Source organism: Helicoverpa armigera, chromosome 20 (assembly GCF_030705265.1).
Source record: "Helicoverpa armigera isolate CAAS_96S chromosome 20, ASM3070526v1, whole genome shotgun sequence".
Lineage (NCBI taxonomy): Eukaryota > Metazoa > Arthropoda > Insecta > Lepidoptera > Noctuidae > Helicoverpa > Helicoverpa armigera.
Genome location: NC_087139.1, coordinates 10,683,724 through 10,706,035, shown reverse-complemented (window position 1 = coordinate 10,706,035; position 22,312 = coordinate 10,683,724). Strand labels below are relative to the sequence as shown.

General features: G+C 46.9%; 1 long non-coding RNA gene across 1 annotated transcript in view; it reads right to left on the bottom strand.

Moving 5' to 3' along the window:
- Positions 1–3,323: 3,323 nt before the first annotated feature.
- The window catches only part of LOC135118265 (uncharacterized), a 113,128-nt gene continuing 94,139 nt past the window's right edge, over positions 3,324–22,312 (bottom strand). Inside the window, exon 3 of the long non-coding RNA XR_010277456.1 lies at positions 3,324–3,742. This is a non-coding gene — a long non-coding RNA (uncharacterized LOC135118265). The remainder of the gene's footprint in view (positions 3,743–22,312) is intronic.

Below are 22,312 nucleotides of genomic sequence, written 5' to 3'. Positions count from 1 at the left end.
ACTTTATCGCTATCACTGAACATATGCAACGTATCACATCTGACATGCACCAGTTTCGAAACGAGATTCAAACCACGGTACAAAAGTTTCCTTGTTGACAGCACTCATGTCGGCTAATATTATAATTTCCCACATACAACGTTTACAGGATGACTTAATAGATACCGTAACTGACATTTACCATGGCAGAATAAATTCACATTTACTGTCTCCGGATCAGATTCAGCAACAACTCACCATAATCGCCAGTCAAATACACGGCGAACTCAAAATACCAGGGACTAACAGCAAAGAGTTATATGGACTAATGCAAATCAAAGCGAGGGTGACAAGCAAACTTTTGCTAATGGAAATCAGAATTCCTCTCTTGAACCATGATAAATTTGAACTTGACAGAATCATCACTATTCCACTGCAAAAAGGAACCAGTACTGTGTATACTCAAACTGAATCAAAATACATCGCAGTCAATGTTAATAAGGATACAGTTATACCCATGACAGAACAAGACGTACAATCGTGCGCCATGCGTGCTGAAAATGAATTTATCTGTTCATTAAATCATCCCATTTACACATTAAAATGGGAGAATCCATTTGTAAAATCAAATATACACAAAATAGTGACAATAAGTACTGTCATACTGAAATCAAGGAATGCACATACAACTGGATCAAATTACACACCCGAGACTCGTGGCTATTCTCGTGTTGCGAGGAATGCTCAGTCCGCATTTTATGCCCAGACGGCCTAGTGACTAAACAATTAATTGGTAGTGGGTCATTACCATCGGGCAAGGTTGTGTTTTGAAAGGTGATATGTTTACAATACATAGTCATCATAACTATATGAATCAGATGTTCATTCAACCCACTGTGGAAAGACTTCCGAACATATCTCAATTAAACAACATTTTGAATACATCTGTAACTCCACAAGACATCATTCAGATTACCAACCACACGGCAGAATTCCATGAAATAAAGCGACAGATTTCCAATTTGAAGAAACAAAAATTGGAAGAAAGCCCACTAGATGATACTCCGCATTACTATATAATTTACGGCATCTTGGGTACTGTACTTCTGATCGTTCTTATTGTCATGGGGTACAAAGTGAACCAATGGCGAATCAATACACAGACACGGAAACCTTCAGGTGACACCATATCAGTTCCTGAGCCTGGGGTCGGAGTAGCAGCATCGATGACAAGACAGGAGAGTGATGTGAATATCAGGGTGACCAGAGATCAGCCGATCTCATCTCCGGGGCAAAAGAACAACTCAAACAATAGTGAGACGTTCTCACCAGTGATGCGCAAAGCATATAGTGTGACAAGTGTGAATAAGGCTACATCGCCAACTATGGACAGAACAGTTAGCTTCAGTGTAGTTAATGATAACTAATAATAGTAACAATAGCACCAATATTCATCAATGCACTTTACTTACATAAATACATGTGTTGTTGCTTTTATACTTAATTCTTATGTAGTGTTAGACATAGTTGTACTTTTAAATTAAGTTGGTTCTCTTTTGTGTTGGCAGTATGTACGGACGAACGTACATTTATTTTATATACATAATTTAATCTTGATGACATCGCATAGCATTGTTCATGCGCGACCTACATTTTATATTACTTTATTTTATGTTAATTTTGTATGATCAGTGAATTAAAGACACTCGCTAATAAAGGTCGTTTCCTCTTGACAACACCCACCTCTGATTAGCTGACATCATCTCATCGCGAGATTGACATCTTATGTATCGTGGTCACACAACCCGTACACTACGTTTGCCGAGGCGTGGTCTCCACTCTAGAACTCGTTTACCCCAACGGTTATCGGTTCTTCGGCTAATATGGCCAGCCCACTGCCACTTCAGCTTGCAGATTCTGTGGGCTATGTCGATGACTTTGGTTCTCTGACGGATTACCTCATTTCTGATGCGATCCCTCAGAGAAATGCCGAGCATAGCTCTTTCCATAGCCCGCTGAGCGACTTTAAACTCACCACCTTTGTGGACCACCACCACCTTTGTGGATCAGCCGTACCGTCAGTGTCCACGTTTCGGCTCCGTAAGTCATGACAGGTAGGACGCACTGATTGAAGACTTTTGTCTTTAGGCACTGTGGGATCGACGATGTTAGGACTCGACGTAGCTTCCCAAATCGCAAAGCAGATCGTTAGTCAGGTGCACTCAAACTTGTGTTTAACACTTTCTTCAAAACCGCATTTCAGACGCCATCCACATTGTTAATTCATGGTGCAGTCATGCATGTTTGGGCTGGAAAAGAGACTATGACTTTGAGTTTGTTTCAGCGTTCCTTGTCATGGTACTCAGATAGGAAATATCAACTTCATCCCACTTTCAAAAAAAAAGTTTTCTTTTTCAACCTATTTGCAAAACAAATATCATTTAGGTTTGCGACCTTCATTTGTTACAAACCTTAGCGAGGATAAAGGAAAGCCTGCGGCTATGCAGTAATTAAAAGATTTAGGCGATCAGAGCACGTGCTCGTGCGCAGTTCTCACGCAAATTACGCGCACTTGACACTGCGCAGACACGCACACAGGCGCGCGCTCTACTGTGCACTACACGCACACACACGCGCGCGTGCGTCTTAGTTGTCAGTATATCGACGAAGTTTCCGACGTGATGATGATGTCGACTCACAATTACATATAACGTTTGCGACTGCACAGAACAGACTCGGAGTGCTGAATGGAAGAGGCGGAGTGTGCACACGCGCGCACGCGCAGCCCCGGGCCGCACAGGTGCGCGCGCGCCCTACAGCCCGCGGCGAGCTGCCGGGACACTTATCATCGGGATAACCTCTCCCGACCGCTACAAGCTGGAACTCGTTGCAGGATAGCGGCTCTCTTGGATGAAGTCTATTATGTGATGTTGCGCCGCTTGCATGGCGACAGTGTGACATGGTGTCGCGGTGACGGATGTCCGCGGTGTATGATGTCGTGAGATATGTCGGACGGAGTGTGAGCGCTCGCTGGAACCGGTCGGCGCGCCGGTATGTGCACCTGAGATTGGAGCACCTTGCGCGAAGTGCACCGCGTCGCGCGACCCGCCGGGACTAGTTGGCGCCCGACAGACACGCGAGCCTTCTATTCTACTAAGAGGCCTGAAATATTAATATATTATTATGTAGGTATGCGTAGGAACCTACTGTACAAACTCCATAAAGCCTCCGTGATTGGCTTTATGTACGTAGGATATAGCGACTAACCCGCGTGCGGAGAGGTACGGCGACCGGTTTAATGAGTGCCTGCGGTATCGCTCCCCTGCAGCACCCTCCCCCGGCGCCCGGCAGCGGGAGCGGGATAAAATCTCAGCTGTGGCACAACGTGTCCTGCTTATTTTTAACCAACAGGTTGCGTCGAATCTGCAGGCACCTGTGCGTTCTTGATAAGTTAACCTATTGGTACAATATAATTAAATAATGAGGTATGTACAATAACATGTACAGTATTATGCGAGGAATTCGTAGAAGTGCAGTAGCTACTTACCGAACTTTAGTACTTACCTAACTTTGCTGTTTACAAACCTGTGTTTATGTAGGTATCATAATATCTCGCCGGGGCACCTAGCTTCTATACAGTAGATACTCGTACTTGCCATCTAGGTGTAGTTCGGCGGGTAGAGCGCACGCACACACGCGCGCGGGAGTGTGGGCGGCGCGGGCGCAGTCCGCACAGGTGGTGAGGCACCACTGTTTGCATACGCTGCACAAGAAAAACTAGATTCCAATTAACGCATCCCCAAACTTTGTTGTTAGAAAAAACTGGTCGTAGTTAGAAAAACAAGAATGGTCCAGGTGTGCGCGGCGGCCCCCTCCTCGCCCCGCGCCGTCCCGCACAGCCCGCGGGCTGTGTGTCCGCCGGCCAACAAATATTATTGGATGATGATAGGCCATTTACACGCCGACGAGCATTGTCGATGTAATTGACACCGGCCGCGACGCTCGCCCGTATCAACGAGACGCAACTCAGACAGATCTTGTGTCTATCCTTAACTATTTGTTTTTTTTTTTACAAAAATTATGTTACCTATGAAGAGATATGAAATACACACGAAAATAATGTGCATATTTATTTTCGGAAAATAAAAAGTATATAGTAAATAAGTTATAACTTTATAAGTTGGACTTTATAAGGTGCCGTCGTAATTGAGGGACCTCCTAATAAGCAAGTTTCCTCACAGCGTCTGCGATACTTGCAGAGACTAACGTCCCGACACCCCGCGAGGCCCGCTGCGCCGCAATACGCACAGTTGCGCAGGCGCAGCCCTAGGTTACCGGATGATATGGAAGGTTACAAGTGGCGCCAGATTGTATGGCATTGTTAGCGAACATCAATGTATTGAACAAGTTCACAACTGAGCGGAGTCTCGCCTTCTGCCAGCTCTGCAAATATAAAAGTACCCTGTCTAGCTAAATATAACCCGGTTAATTTTTATTAAAAATACAGTTACACAGTCAGCGCAGCGGTGACATTAAGTTAACCCCTATGATTATTTTGTATGTTTCTTCCAGACCACGGGACTATAGAGTCCCTAAGATTTCTTTACTGCTGTTAAAACTGAGCTATTTGTATTCGTACATGTTGAACTATGTTTCAAATCAATTTATTTTCGGTGGATTTCAATAATAATCTATCAGTAGATTTGCTAGCGAGGGATAGGAATTTGACATTAATTGAATCACATGTCGAAGTATCTCAGGTCAGCAAAGCCATAGACAGAAAGATATTAACATTACCTCAGAAACATAGTCGACATAGTCGACCGTCTGCCCGAATGTTATGTATCTCTATGTATATTGTATAAACTGTTATTCTATTCTATTCTATATAAAACTGTCGCTAGAAATTTTTCAAATCACTCGATCATTTGCGCCGGCTCACTAAAATATACCTAATCAAACATTATATAAACGGGACGTCCTAGAACAATCAAAAGCTGACATGTGTGAAGTGAACCAGGCGAGCAGTCGCAGTGAGTACCTCGAACAAAGCAGCCCGGAGTTTGGAAGTTGGTGATTGATACGCGTATAATCTCTCTTCAGTCGGGACATGAGGGTGAAGGAGTAGTGAGTGCACCTGTAACTGCGCAAATGCTCGTGCACTATAACATGTCCTGCGCAGCTGGCTGATCATCTTACATGAGCAGCTTCCGTGGCCTACAATCGGCATCATAGTGGGAACAAATGTGACACCTTCATTAAAGTGATCTCAAACGGGTTGTCAGATAAGTATACATATACAAATAAAAAGTGTACGCCGTAAAGCAACGTACCGACTGTGCTGCAAACTTGTACCCATGGAGTGCCTGCAACCCAGATAGCAATGATGGCAGAGGTATAAGTATAGCGGTCCGGATCTACAGCATCACGTGTTTCCTCACCACAGATCAGACAGAGACGCACTGAGGATATTTCCGGCGTGATGCGAGCGCCGCCGCTCAGTTGCTGTAGCGATAACGAGTTGACTGTGTTACGACGATAGTGCGAGCGTGTCTGCTGAGGACAGGCGCCTGCAGATAGCTCAGTGGCAAAGCAGCCGCATACACAATGCCGTTTCACACAATATGTTGAGCTCCAGCATGACACAAGAGCTAAGACGGCATAATGTACTAGTAAGTACCTACTGTTATAATGTTTCCCGAAGAAACTTCTTCCTGTGTTCGGGTGCAGAGGAACCTATAAACCTGTGCGGTGTGCATATCTCAGCACTACTTAGTTCGACCGGAGTCATTTCGAGGACGGACCGGCGTCACCCGGCGTGTGCTGGGAGAGCATCAACACCTACTGTGTACACACCTCGAAGTGACCAATTTTGTAAAATGGTCACAACATTTGCGACCAAATTTAGGTTTGTCATTATCAGTAGGTAGAGCGGCACGCGCGGCGCACAGCGATGATAAGCTGCGTGTGCGCACGCGCGCCTTATCAGCGCATTGGGCAACACGCGCGGATGCAGATAGCGGCGTCCGGCGGCTAACCGACGCTAATCTGGCGCACTGCCCACCAGCTGCCGACCCGCTGGACCCCGCAGGACCTCGCTGGACCTAGCTGGACCCTGCTGGACGCGATCACTAACTAGAGCTACCAGCGACGCAGGACGCCGAGCGCCACATGCTGGAGCAGGCGATCAGCGATACTCAATACTGATGACGCGTGACGTTTTTAACTTCGAGTACATATTATTATATTCGAGTATATATTTCATCCAAATAGGATCCAAATCAATTGTTCACTTGGGCAAGTACATTAATTGTAATGTTATCTCGTACTATTATTGATGATATTGGGGTTTGCCACCAGATGCTCCTGATTTGTGTTGTTATAGTAATTTGAAATGTTGAGTCTTTGGTTCAAAATTTTGGTCATAAATGGAGTTATGTAATTTCTCGTTTTTTTATTTACTTATTATTCTCAGTTTATTCATACTAATATACAGGGCTACTTGTAAGTAGTGCACATCCTTTCATGAGGTGATAGTATAGGTCAATACGGACCAATTTGACCGTGGGATACACTGGGCAAAAGTTAACCCGTTTCAAGATAATGGAATTTCAAGATCTTTTCTTAACAAGACGTCTAGGTACACGTATAAATATTTATTATTAGTTAGAAGTCTCGTTTTTGCGGATTTTTGTGTGTTTTGTGCCTTTTTGTATAAAAAAATGAAGAGTAATATTTATGAGAAAATAGCTACTAAAAAAAGTAATTGCTGTTCGCCATAATTTTCTCTGTGATTTGTACAGTTTTATAGTTTGTTATTATGAAGTGATTCATCTTCTGTCCGAAAACAGTACGATTATCTTGAAACGCGTTATCTTTTGCCCTGTGTATTCCATGGTAAAATTTGTCCGTATTGGCCTGTACTATCACCTCATGAAAGGATGCGCTATAACAGCCGTGTCGCCATTCCACATGGCGACAACCTCGTGCGCTAAGTCAAGATACTTTATTTGTTTCTCTTTCTCAGCTTTCACGAGGTTCTCGTCATGCGGAACGGCGACATCGATTATTATCATCGCGCGGCGCGCTAATCGATCTATCACCACTATATATCAGGCTTATTGGCTGCAATAGTCCTGTCAGTGATGATAGATCTCTTGAACTGGTCACATACATGTAGTGCGTTACGTCAAGGTCTACAAGGTTGTATTGCAGAGCAAGCTGCTGGTGGATAATCTTGGCCACTTGGTTATGTCTGTGCAAATATTCACCATTAGCCAAACGAGAACAACCAGATATAATATGTCTGATAGACTCACCCGGATGGTGACATGCCCGACATATGTCAACCGTCCCGTCTTTCATATATCTTCGGTAGTTATTCGTCAGGATAACTTCGTCCATCAACACAATCAAATAGACAATCAAATCCTTCGGTTTCTCTATTATTTACTTTAATTAGTACCTATGTATAATTAATAGACGTTCGAAATTGTTATCAGTGACTAGGTATGAACTGCATGGCAATATTATCTCAAAACAAATGCGAGCCCGATCGGCGGTAGAGCGGGCGCAGGCTCCCGCGACAAAAACCCGTAGAGCAGCAGATATGTGCGGAGCGGGAGCGGGTTATGTCAGAGCAAACCAGTCAGGTGTTATGTCAGAGCGGCGCGGGGCCGCACCGCCGGCAAGTGCAGAAGATCCACTGCAGCCACGCGGCGCGCTCTGTGCGGCCCGCCTCGCCGCGCGCCCTGCAGCAGCGCCGGCACGCAGGCGGCTGCTGCACGGGGTGATCGCATCAGCCTCGGCGGGCGCAGCGCGTGCAGCTTGCTTGTGCCGGCTTGTTCGCAGTGAAGCTTCTGCGTGCGCGTGCGCGTGCGCCGGCACCTGCACGCCGCGCGGCCGTCGACCCCGCGCCCCGCCCCGCGCGCCCTCTCCGCGCTCTGTCACTCGGAGAAGCATCCTGCGCCGGCGCCGGGAGCCTGCGCGTCCCGACCTGCACCCTGCACCCGACGTTTATGACTCCTCGCCAAAACGGTTTCAACCAAATACCTGCATTATCGATAAAATGCATGACTTACACGTTAACCCTAAGCAGCATCTGCTAATAGCCTGAAAGCTGAACCCAACCTAGTTGACAGATGATGATATGTATTTATTCTGAATGCTATGCTATTTATATTTATCTAAGTATGTAATCTGTTGGATGTTTGTTATTCTATCAGTTTTTACTTATTATACAGGGTTACTGGTAAGTAGACCGCATCCTTTCAGGAGGTGATAGTATAGGTCAATACGGACAAATTTGACCATGGGATACACTGGGCAAAAGTTAACCCGTTTCAAGATAATCGAATTTCAAGATCAGTCGTCTAGGTACACGTATAAATTTTCATTATCAGTCAAAAGTCTCGTTTTTGTGGATTTTTGTGTGTTTTTGGATAGAAGATGAATCACTTCATAATAACAAACCATAAAACTGTACAAATCACAGAGGAAATTATAGCGAACAGCAATCCCTTTTTTTATAGTTATTTTCTCAAAAATATTACTCTTCATTTTTTTGTGCAGAATACTTAAAAAACATCTACATCTATCTAGCTATCCAAAAAGGCACAAAACACACAAAAATCCATAAAAACGAGACTTTTAACTAATAATAAAAATCTATTTGTGTACCTAGACGACTTGTAAAGAAAATATCTTGAAATTCGATTATCTTCAAACGGGTCAACTTTTGCCCAGTGTATCCCAGGGTCAAATTTGTCCGTATTGACCTATACTATCACCTCCTGAAAGGATGCGGTCTACTTACCAGTAACCCTGTATAATTTGTAACATGCTGTTTAAACATAGATGTTTCTTTCTTCTTTGTAACATGTAGGTATATGGTGTGGCACCGAGTGTCTATGAAGTTTCTAACCGGTTCATCTCCACAAGAGATACGATCCCAAGGAGAGGGTCCTTGGGATCGTGCACATAGCTATTGACGTTACAAACGTGTCTGTATGAAAAACCTTTGATTTTGACTTCGAGGCAGCAGTGCCACCACCAGGCACCGCGGCTGCTCCAGAATACACTCACGTCTACCACAAAAGGGCACTTTAATTAAATTTATTTTTTGTAGCAAGTATACTTAAAGTTATAAATTAAATTGGAAATGGCGAAGCATGACTCGATATAAAACGTATCGAGTCGATGATCCGCTCGTAAAACGTGGAGATTTAATTTGTTCCCGCGTCGCGGTGGCGGCGGGACTAACAAAAACGCGTCATAGTGCGTGACGCGGCGCGGCGCGGTGCGGCGGCACAACGCGCCGTGTAATCCAATTCATTAACGCGGAGTGGCGATGTCACGCTCACGCGCACTCCGTGGCTGCCGAACAAAAACTGTCTCTATTGTACCCAGTAACTCGGTAATACTGTAAACTGGCCGCTCTGATAGACACATTCCTTGCACCAGGTGCTGGAGCATCACGGGCACTAGTCTCACTCGGCGTCTCTTCAAGTAACGGAACAACAACAAATATCTTCGAAAACAATTTAAATTTGGGTCGTCGGAGCGCTGCGAGTGCGCGATAAGAGAATTCTCATTAAGATTAGTTATAATAATAAATGGGTCCCAGCGGGCGGTCATCACACCGGCTTGCAATTTACCCCGGACCTGAACAAAAATAGAAGCCTTCGAGCGGAGCGTGACCCCGGGGCACGGCGGGCGGCGCGGGGTGCGGCGCGGGACAGAGGGGGGGGAGGGGGCAGCAATTTACACGGCGCGGTGCGCGGCTCAGAGTAAATGACCGCGATCGTAACGAACCATCAGTCGCGGCTCGCTCACATGCTCCGCACTGCGGCTGCGAGCTGCTGGGGTCTGCTGGTCACCACTGACTGTGCAGTAAGTAGCGATGTACTTGTGACATTAACGACAACTCGGATTGGCTACAACAACGGCATGACGACGCAGTGTCTGCGGCGCCTGCGCACTGACTGAGCTGGCTGCGGCTCTTACTGCTGAGTTGCAGCTACAGTATGGCGCCTTTTTGTATTATTGTTTACCTTTGTTGATGTTCGCTGGCCGGCAGCCAGTCGCTGTCACCACTCGGTACTGGCTATGCTCACTCTGGGACTGATAGCATCTGATCTGCGCCCCGTATTAAAATGCAAATGAGGGGCGGCTTCCGCGTGCGTGCGCGCAGGAAGCGGTGTCTATTAGTGAAGCGATACGAGCCGATAGTGTCACACTAGGGAACAGTGTGCTACCGATCAGAGACACTAATTAACAGCTATGATCTCCATTGATAAGTAACGAACTGCTATTCGAACACTAAACGAGTTTATTTGTCTTTCATTGAAGCATTGTTGAGGGTTGTGATGGCGGCTCCAGCGTGTGTCTTCAGGAATGCAGATCTATTCGCGTCGCGGTGAGCCGGTCGCGGCGCCCGAGCATAACACAAATCGGGCGGATAATCGCGCGTGCGCCGACGTAATTAATACTCAGCAAAAACGATGGAAAAAACGTGTGTGCAAGCTTGATGCGCGGGCGCAGCCAAGCGGGTTAGTGGCAGTGCCACGAGGCAGCGGCTACAGAAGGCCCACGGGTCGCGTCGCATCAGGCTGCGGAGTGTCGCGTGCAGCGCTGGCGCACGCAGTGTGACCTCGCGAGGCTCTGCTGACTGTCACCTGGTGAGGCAGGCAGCAGGCAGGAGTGGTCGGTGCGCGCAGTGCGCGGAGTGCGCCTACTGGCGGCGCGTGCGCACGGCGTGAGGCAGTTTTTGTGCGCGTCGCACATTACGGTCATTAGACTAGCCGCCCCGGGCGCGACACTTGTCGCCTGTCTGTCTGTCTGTCACACGCGAGTGACGCGTCACGTGAGTCCCGCGCTGTTTGCTTACGATATTGCCTCAAAGACAAGCACAATAACACTATATGTAGGCATATCCACATTGCTCACACGTGTGTCAGCACTGTCGACACGTGTCAGCGCCATGCAATGATGCACATACCGTGGTGATGGTTATGATTCAGATCATTTCTCCATCAAGCACATTTTCAACTGAATTCTGAAGGCATTAGGTAAGTTTGTGATCATAATAAGTCATCACATCGAGACCTTCGGGATTGGTGTCGTCTCGGAGGTTCCGAGGAAGGCTACGCGACACCTCGCAGCGCAGCGTTTACATAAAATACATATGTATTAGTGTATGATTTAATCTATACTAATATTATACAGCATAAGACCTTATTTGTTTGTTTGGAAGCGCTAAACTCAGAAAGTACTGGTCCAATTTAAAAAATTCTTTCAGTGGTAGATGGCCAATTTATCGTTAAAGGCTATAGGCTATTTATATCATTACTAATGTTATAATTTTTATGTATGTAGGTATTGTATTTTCTACGGACCTTAGATGTCTGATACAAATAAATAAATAAATTATAGCAAATCTGATATTATTTGAACATCATTAAGAAGTGGTATTGGTGTTATTCACATTAGCTGTGTGCAGCGAGCGAGCTCTGCGCAACTGGAGCAACATCGTGCGGGAATTGGATAATTAGCAATACGTAATTACGCATAATAATCTCCGAACAGCATTGCATCACACGCAGTGACGACTCGCTCACTTCGCTCTACGCGGCGCGGTGCGCAGGCGCAGCCTGGTCGAGTTTTTCCAGTGAGTTAATTAGCGCGGGTTTCTCACGAGCGCTAACATCGTCCTTTATTAAACTGCGCTCGCGATTCTGTTTTAGGTATTTTAATGAGCCGGTTACCTCTGTCGTTCCCCTCCCCCTCTGCCCCCTCCCCCCGGGCCGCCCCGCAAATCAGACAGTTGCAGGATTTATGTGCGCCGGCGCAGATTCGGCAAAAAGGCGCCACCGCCGGAACCGGCTCGTACTCCCGTCATACAGCGCTCCGGGAACACTGACTTGTTGAACAACAGATGTGATACGCACAACCATAAACAGCCTTATTTTTACTGTAATACAATAATACCGCTAATACGATGCTTAAACCAAATTCTAAATAACATTGAGTAAGATCGGTGATGAGACGAGCGAGTATTAGTGGCTGCGTGTGCGCAGATCTCGCGATGTGTTATCCGCGGCTCGGCTTACCGCGCCCCAATACCGCATTAACTTTTACAGCTTTAAGAAACAAACAAAACTCGGCGTGCATGAGTCGGCGGCTCGCGTCGCCCGGATGAGTGGCAGCGGCGCGGTTCACACGCCACCACGGGTGTCATATTTTCATTAAGCGCAGTTTTATTCGGCGAGCGACGTGCGCAGGCGCAGCTCGTAAACACGCGCGTGTGCGTGAGGCGAGCTGACGAGCCCTCGCGCTGGCTGCGCTGTAAAAGACATCAACGCGTGCGCTATGCGATGCTGTTACTTGAGGATGAGGTATATGTGACATGACGTCACACAGCACTAGTGCTACTCCGCGGCGATGGTATCGCGGGGGCTCCCAGCGACTGCGGCTGATATCATCGCATCGCTGCCCTCACTAAATCTTTTGGGACACGTTTATGGGAATGTTTTGTTGTTTTATTCGCTTTTAACGGCTCGCATAGATTTAAATTAATTAGCGCTATTGAATGCGATGTGCGCGCGATACCGCGCCGGCGCAGCGGTGAGACATGCGGGCCCCTGCGCGTGCGCACAGCTCCGCGCTCACACGCTCCGGGAACCTCACATAGCTCGCATAATTGTTGGAAATATTTTTCTTATTGACTTGACTTGGGATTGGAATTAATCACAAAAGTGTGGTATTTCTTGAAAGGCACATTAAATGTTATCCCCATTAAATAACGAGCACGGTCACCGGTGCGGGGGCGACGGCGTGACGTCACAGCTGCCTCTTCCTGCAGTCGGCTAACCGGCGGCACATCAAGGTGACGTGACTCTGAACGTTAAAACCTGATATCCGTAATTAATGAATTAAACCAAGGATCACAGGAATGCCTTAATTGACGGCTAATTACCAGCGCAATGTTGGCAGCACAACGGGTTCCCGCCACACAAGCTCCACGCAACAAAAACGCAGCCGACACGCAGCGACGCCGCCGGTCGTCGAGAGCGTCATCCACACCGACACTAATTAACAACACGTACTTTAGTCTAATTAATTTATTGAAATTAGGCTTGTCAAATACTTAGTTGTGTTTATACGCACAAGTTGAGAACGTTTGTCAAGTGACATGACACGGCAAGTGTGAGGGCGTACAGGTGACGCGGTGTCAGCGCTGGACTCGTCTTCCTCACATCACTCCCCAGTTGTCCTCACAGCTGTCCTGACGCGACACTCGACAGTTCAGCGATCATCAACATTTATGCTTTTGGTTGTCGTTGCTCATTGTATCAATGCTTACCTTCACAGCCCATCACTTGTTGTGCCCCGAGCGAGGCACGCGCATGCGCATGAGCCGCACCCACGTGTGAGTATGTTGCGCTAAGTTATGCGCTTGTAAGTGATCCTCTTAATTGTTAGCGGTGACGCGGCGTGTGCGCACCTCTCCTACTAATGTACGGATTATGTTAAACTTGCAGCTAATGCCGATCCGATGCCAACGATAACGATTCTCGATAAAAAGTGACATTTTATTTTCACAGCGCGTCGTAAACTCACTGAAGTAGCGAGTTGTTTCAATTCCGGAGATCGTTCACATTACACGCGTCAGCATTAACGCGCCACTTCACGCAGCAGTTCATATGCAGCATCATGTAGATGACGGAGATACACACGTGACGTGTCTAGTAGGAGATGATAACGTAAGCACCCGAGTCATCTATAACGCGCTATTCTAACAAACAATTACACCCGTGCTGTGCATGTGTGCGTGCCCGTCTCGGCTGTTCCCGCGCAACTGACAGCGACAGTATTGACGTAATTGCTATACCAATGTACACCTTAACACAATGGCATAAGCACTGTAGTTGTGCAACAACAACCTTGTCCACTGTTGCTCACAGTTGTAAGTTTTTCTGAGTTTGCGACAAGACCCGGCGCTGTTCAGCCTCGACATCAGCAGTAACAGACGCTTGCTGACTCTCTGGGCTGCCCACAGACCTGCTCTAAACCATAATTTGTTGCCACAAAACCAAATGCAAGATAAAGTTTGTAAGTACATAATAATATGAAAAGAAACTGTAGATCTATATCTTAGTGGTCATACATAGATTAGCAGTGTATCATGAGGATACCGGAGCTTCACAAAGACACAGCGCAGCATGCATACTGTCATGTAGTCAGACTTATCACTGTCCACGGGAAACTCACTTCATTAAACAGTAGCCGTTGTCCTCAGGTCAGATATTTGAAAGTATTGCTTTTGTTGGAATTTGTTCGATTGCTTGCAGAAGGTACGTGCAATGTTAAACTCAGTCACTCTTGTCGGAGGCAATAAAAGTTCTTGCTTGGACAGCGCTCAGGCGGCAGGAGGCCCAGCTAGACCTACACATGCAGGTCGTGAGAGGGGAGGGGGGGGGGATGTGCGCAAGCGCATAATTTAATGCGTGCATTTAACGCAGATTTATGTAGTGCGTGTTATTAGTTTACGGTTTATGGCGGAGCAGTATTTTATCTCAGCGAGCATAAGTTATTAAAACAAGAATATCAATCAGTTTTACGAGGTTGTTTCGTGTGGCGGGTACCAGGGCGTCAGCGCCGGGGAGTGTTGCTGGTCGAGCGTCCTCACTGCAGGACTACGCGCGACACGTGGAGGTGCTCGAACAATGAGCGTCTGAGCTCGTCGCCAGATTATATTTTTGCAATAAAAAGCTTCATGTGATCCGTATCCTCATTCGCGCTATGTGACCGGTACATTCTGCGGGATGGTCGCGGATGCCTCCGACGGATTCCTCCGGGAGCGGCTAATGAGTGCAGCGTCCTCCTCCCCCCGCGCTCCGCGCCCCGCACCCCGCGTCCCCCCCCCCTCCCCGCCCCGCGTCCCTCGCTCCGCGGCCGCTTCCCTCGCTTATTAGTTTTTATGTGAGGACCACCTGTTGCGCTGCGCTCGCGCATACTCGCGTGATACACGGGTACTCGTGTGCTGTGTGTTGTGCAACACGATTGATGAATGGCCGATATTAATTAGCTGAGGAGCATTGTGTAGCTAATATTGACAATTGTTGGGTAGACAGAGTACGACAGTCGCTCACCTCCGCAGTTATGCTTCATTGACTGATTGCGCAAAAGTATTCATCCGCACAGTTGCTCTATACTTGACGTCACTGTCGCGTTGAGCACTGCTGAGCTTTCCTGTTGCGCATGCGCATTAGGCGAGTGGTTCTCACGGGGCTGCGGGAGGAGGGGAGTCAGGACATTCATCGTAATTAATCAGGCGGCGCGTCACACGCACGTTCGCGTAATTACCGCTAATTAACAGCGCACGGATTAACTGAGTCAGCTGTACCGAGCACTCACTACTGACTGCAGCACGTCACGGCTCACTCCAGGGAATCGCACAAACTATTGTACTAAGAGTTAACACGCCTGGACTAATCATGATATGTAAATATGTATATAAAAATTAATCCTTATATCCGTTGGTCACGCCACCACGCGTGAGCGGCTGGACCGATTAGAGGGGAGATAGCTCAGACCCGGGAGAAGGACATAGAATAGTTTTTTTGTCAACATCCAGCTACGGGGAGCAGTTAAGTCGGGACGCGGGTAAAACAGCGGGCAGAAGCTAGTTAATTATGAAAGATTATTACATACTAAGCTATATTTTTCTTAATAAACTATTGTATTATTATTGTATTGTTAGTACAAATCGTGATGAGTAGTGAAGCACAACCAACAGGGACACTGAGTGGAGGACGCCGCGTGCTGTGTGCTGGTGCGTGCGGCATGTTGTATGCAATGCATTGCCGTCAACATCAAGTTCATATCTTTCGCGCGAAACTAGCACAAGCAGAAGAACAAACTTTCATTTTTCTATTTTCAGTTTTTAATCAAGTAGCCTACTAGAGTTTCTTGTTGATTACCAAACATATAAGTAATCGTAAAGTTTTTTCTTGCACAATAGGAAGGCCGAGCGCCAACACATTAATTATGTTAATGCTTCCTTCACAGATAGTATCGGAAAGTGATAAAGATCAGTACATCGATAAGATGAATGTCACGCAGTGTTCTCATGACCTCTCTCGCTAATATTGACAAACGTCCTCAATAATCACATTTACATACCGCTTTTGCAATGAGTGGTCAGCTGTGGTGCTGTTCGGTACCTACCATTTGCTGGGGTTACTATCAAGGACCACTGCTTACACAGTGTCACCAGTGGCTTGTTAAAGAGCTGCGTGACTCACAGTCACAGCGGATTCAGCAGCTGTGTATTATGACTCGGTTTACTTCTCGTTGTATTCCAGGAGTCAGTGTTGCTCTGCGCTAGCGGATGTAACGTATTTGTGCAAGCTTGGCAGGAGCGCTTTCTGTCTACAGATTATTAAGTTTGCAATAGTCAAATAAATAATGAAGAATATAAATCATTCCGGCCGAAACTAATCAGTGCAGTAATAATTGCTAAAAGAACAAAACAGTTTGAACAAGTTTCCTGTAGCTGCGTTTGTTTTGGCGCGAGGCTGCGGGTCGCTGCATCGGCGCAGAGCGTCGCAGGCGCAAGACAAATGATGTTGAGTGCGCGCGCGCATCAACCTGACAGATATTAATAGAGAGCACACAAGCTAATGAATAGTGCGCGAGAGCTGCGCCGACGTTCACAAATCACGGAGCAGCAGCCGCCATTAGCCGCCGCTAATCTAATTCATTAGTTTAATTAAGTTAATGCCGCGCGCACGCCGCGCCGCACGACGCCGCGCCGCGCCGCGCCGCACGACCCGATACATCGCCCGATCTAGGAAAAAACGCTGTAATAAATCTTATTGCGAATTGCGCTTGATTTCTCCCGAGTGGAATGATATAATTACATGATTGCGCCGCGGCCGGTCGGCAACCGCCGCCGGTCCCCCCTCCCCCCGCCCTGCCGGCGGCGCAGGGGGGGGGGCGCATTCCCCGGCCCATTCTTTTTGCAAGCAGTTTACAATGACAGATATGTAATTATATAAAACATGTAACGCTCTCGATGTTCGCTCGCTCTTGCTGCAGGTACCTCGAATCGTTCTTTTTTCTTTGGAATGAAATCCGCAGCATTAGACGCGGGTGAGGGGGGCGCCGCGGGCGGGACTCACCGACCAGTCGGTTTATTAACTTTTAAACAAGGTAATTAACCTCAAAACTGACAACTTTATTGCTTAGAAACATAATTTTAACAAAAACATAAAGTAGGCGGGTAGCAGTGGTGGCCGGAGGAGGCTGCGGCCGCTCGTCTGCCGCGCGTCGACGTGACGACAGCGCGTCCGACGCAAACGATGTCCACGCCTTATCTACAAACAAATATCTCAAATTGTCAGACAACAAATTTGAAAGTCCTGTTCGAGCTCACACAAAGATAATCTCTAAATTATGATCGGACGCGGGCGCATCTATCTTTAATTAACATCGCAGGGCCCGGCTCGCGGCCCCGGTCCGGCCCGGCTCGCTCACCAAGTCACTGCTGCTGCTGTTAAGAAACTCTATCATACAGGTTCATATTTTGAGCAAACTAGCCAGGGACACTGTTTTCAATGAAATCTTCAGTCTGTGCGCCAGCTGCTTCATCCGCAGCTCACACACTCCCATAGATGTTATATTCGGAATCGTCACGTCGACTTGTTCCGCATGAGTGCAGTGGTTTCATATGTCACTTGCTATTAGCTCAGTCTCGTGACCGACGCATCAGAGAACAATAAACATTAATAAACAAAAGCATTCATTATTGAACACGTGTTCTTACAAAAAGCCCGCAATGTTTAATTTTAAACAAAACTAGATGAGAGTGATTTAGCTAATCGTGTGAACAGAACATGCGACATCATTATGTGTGTCTATTGAGGAAACAATTAAGTTCGGGCGCGCATTGTCCGGCGCGGCTTGCGCGGGGTTCGCTAATTGTGAACAAATGAGTGATTAGTGCGGTCGGCTTAAGTCGGGGCGCGTCATCGATGGGGTCGCCACATTACTAAAGCTATATGTATAGCTATATAGATCATTTTATTTAAACAATTATTATACTGTTATAGGTAGTGGACCAAATGCCGAAGTTTGAAAGATACTTGTGATGCATCAAGCTTGTTTTCTAAACTAGTCGTATTAGTAATGTGGTGAATGATAGCCGAGAGCCACATTACAAGGCCTAGGAGTGTGCCGGTCCCGTCGGTAGTAGTGTCGGCAGTAGTGTCGGCTGGTGGGCAGTGGCATCGGCAGTAGTGGTGGCAGTGTTGCAGGTGGTGGTGTAGGTGGCTGCAAGCGAACACGTCGCTCGCGACGTGCTCAGCTGATCACATGAGCTGCAAGTCGCTGTAGCTGCTGCAGTGCAGTTGCATATTAACTAGCTCAGTTAATTACACGCAACGACTTCAATTAGAGCAATCACCCGCGAGCTGCACCCGCCTTCATTAGCGAGATGCGCACACGCAGCTGCGCCCACTGTGCTGTGTGAAGCTGTGCCTCGCGTATGTACTCATCATGTGTCAAACCGCGTGCGCTATTGTTATTGTTGTGAACTTAATAGTCATTTGTTATTATATTAGGAGCTGTGACGGCACCTACATCGATAGGCGTATTTACGGTCTGTGGCAAGTGCAACACTTGTCCACGTTGAGCGCCCCCTAACGTCAATAGCACCAGAACAGAAGTAATTATATACCAGAAACGAAATCTGTGCACAGTACTACTTCTACCTGCTAACTAACTAGTGCCTCTACGAAGTTATGTATTCAGACTACCTAGACACTTGCTTGCTTGCTTACCTTCATTCAAAAAATTAGAAACAGTTGTTATAATAAATTATCTGTACAGAATATCACACAACATTGTGTAGACGAAAATAATTGTGTATCGGAACTTACAGTAAAGCGTATTCATGGCATACTGTTGTTTAAACAGAGTTGCATCAACATGATGCTCGGTTGCTGACAATACTGCGTGTTGATAATAATAGGGAAAGTGCAAATGATTATAATGAATACTTTAGTTTACAAATTAGGTAAAGAGAATCGTACTAGTTAGTGTACCGCTATATTGTAAGTAGATAAAAAGCTTAATATCTGTGTACCGATTCGACATAATGTATGACACCCTACTACAGCAGCTATCCATAAAACGAAAGCTATAAACAAATGTTTTTTCATTCTTTTTTTTCATTTTTGCGTTGTTAGTGATGGTCAGCTCATTCAGGATCCCAAAGGGGTTCATCCTAAGCAAGCAATAGTGAGCACAACAGCGAGTGATGCGCAGTGACACATGACGCGGCGCAGGCGCAGGCGAGCTTGTCTCTTTATAGCCGTAATATCTTACACGGCATAACTTATAGCAGCAATTACTGCGAGACCGATGGCCGATCGGTTTGATCGCCGCGATAATTAAATAGAAATATCGAGGCGTTGTCGACAAATAGGCGTCGCAGCGAGACGGTGATGGAGTGTGATCATCAGACGCGTGATAACGTCGTCGCCAGGTGCCGCGAACACGTGTTGCCTATGAATTTCAAACTCGTTTATTGTTAATTCTACCCTTTAATAGTTAGCATGGTTGTTCGCATACATATAGTGCCTGCGTCGGGTATCACGCAGGCAAGCAGTGCAACATATCGCGCTAACAGAGAGCGATGCTGGGGCGGGCGTCGCGCGACGCGGACGGATGACGTCATCAGCGCGACACGGCCGACGCTGAGGGAAACGACCAGCACCGCTCACCTGTCACCACTGCTGTAGTCGCGCTCACACTCACAACATAGCCTCAGCCTGAGCCAATCCGAGCGTGCCTTACATTCCGCCTTTCCTAGTTAAATCACTCTGTTCAGCTCAGTTCAATCGATGGACTTGAAAAAAATCATCCCCCGAAGTACTCATTTTCCTTCTAGATTATTATTTATTTATCACGAACAAAACATTTTGTACTTGATACATAACATAGGCAGACACATTACATTTATTTCTTATAATGTAATTATAAATGGGCACGTGAAGTAATTAGGTGTGCAATAAGGGCTATCTGACAAAAGGGTTCAGTATCAGTGGCGCGATAGGGCGCGGAGGCTGCGCAGGCGCAGGCGAGATACTCGATAGCGAGCTATTATGTTGTCGCGGCTCCCGGGGGCTCCCGACTCCCGGGCCCCAGGCCCCGGACGTCAACACACATTACATGCAGAAGATCCAGTTGCAAGTTTTGGGTAATTATTGTTGATTCATTTATTGAGGGTTCATAATATACTCAGGAGCTGAAAGCACTTTATAATTACTTACCTAGAGTAGACACATAACAAGCGTTTGTGCTGAAAGAGTATTTCCGAGCATTGCCGTTGTTACAAAGTTCACGAGCCCTTCATGCTGAAACATTCCTGTAGATCCTACATTTTGTATTCCCGATTGATCCCATTCGTTATTCACATTAAATCCCATATTTAAATGCTATTTGTAACAAAAAATTGACCCATATTAGCATATGTATAAGGTACCCCTAGTTTTTGATCAACAATTTTGTTTTTAAATATATACCCGACATCCAATGATAAAATTGTTAAGATCCAACGAACCTTTCTAAAATTTTTCTTAAAATGTGGTAGCCAACGAAAATATAAAAAAAACATTTGTGGGATCCAAAACTACAAATAAAAAAAAAACATCCAAACTATTGGATCCATCGAGGATGATTGTTAATTGTTGTTGATCTGTAAACAATAGAATGTCGTGAATCAGTGCAAGTGCAGTAGTTCTTCTGCGAGCTCCCTACATGGTGCGAGCACTAATGGCCCCGCGCCCACGGTAATTGCCCATTGATTCGGTAGTGCCCCGCCCCGCCGGCACCGCGACCCGCGCTAGAACAGTAGCGCGCTACTGGCGCTACTGTCCCACAAGGGTCATTGTGAGAGCAGACACAATGTGCAGCGATAACTTTATTACATGACAAATGGACGCACTTAGCCGCACCAGTACTTGAGGCAACGCCTGCGCTGTACCGCGCCACAGTGCTACAGCGCGCTACAGCCTCGGACTCAGTTCAATGGCAGCGCAGGCGTCACGGTGGTGGCGCGACGCGAATGCGGAATCCAACATGGTGGAGCTTTTCAAGTTTCAGATTTCAGCAGCATTGTGTGAAGCAGCGCGTGCAGAGGCGACCAATGGTGCGCGCGCGCATCGCTCCCGACGCGCGATTGGTCGCCATTGTCCGGCAACCGATTGTAATCGATTTCGCGGTCAATTTGTTCCGCGATCGGCGATAGCGACTATCTGTGCAATTACGACGTCGCTACTTAATTGAGCTGCGCCTGCGCCGCCCGGCCAGCGCACAATACTGCGAGAACAATGGACAGCTCCCAGACTAGATTACGATACGCTTTGAACAAGATTAACTAATTTGTATAACTAGGCAATCGTAACTATTAGGCTCATGCTCTCGAGAAGCCAGGCAGTTATTTCTCAATAACCCAATTGAGTTTCGTCTTGGTAAGAGCGCTCTTAATACACATTTTTAACAGTCAATTGTTACTTAAAACATTTTTATGATTCCTTTATGTTATTGGCGAGCGGTCGAAGTGGAATGTGTCAGCGCGCGCGCAGCGAGCGACTGCACAAACAAATCAACGTCACGCGCGGATATCGGAACATAAATCATTGCTTTTTACTAAACGAATTAAATTTGCTTCACAACACAAACCTCATTATAAAGCAACGGTGAAAGTTTAAGAAAATGGTGTCTCAAACTTAAGATAATTTATAAAGCTCCCCCCTCGCGTGGCGGGTCAGGGGTGTCGTGTGAACGAGCTCCCCCCCGCCCCGCACCCCGCCGCCGCCGCCCCGCACGTCTCTACGTCACCCGGGAACACGTCACCGTGTGTTTGTTCAAGCTGCTGATCGCGTTAGGTGCGCAGTGGCAGCTCGTTACTGCGCATGCGTCCCTCTATCCGACAATAATAGGGGTTTAATTAAAACAGTCAGGTCGTCAGACAAGCGTGCGCGCGCGCATTGTCCGCGGACGATTTAATTAGCGGTGGATCACCGACGGGTTAATGAGCAATCCTGCGCTGAATGGCTGCGCGGGCGCACACAATGGTTGATTGATTGTGTGTACATTGTGTGTGTATTGAGAGGCGTTCGGCGTGCATAACGTGGTCAATAGCGATGCCTCACGATGTGATGAGCCGGAACCAATCGCGCCGACTGCTCACAGCTCCATTAGCTCACGGAGAACCACGTCTGTGCACTGCATGTAAGTATCAAATGTTCAATCGATCTCATAT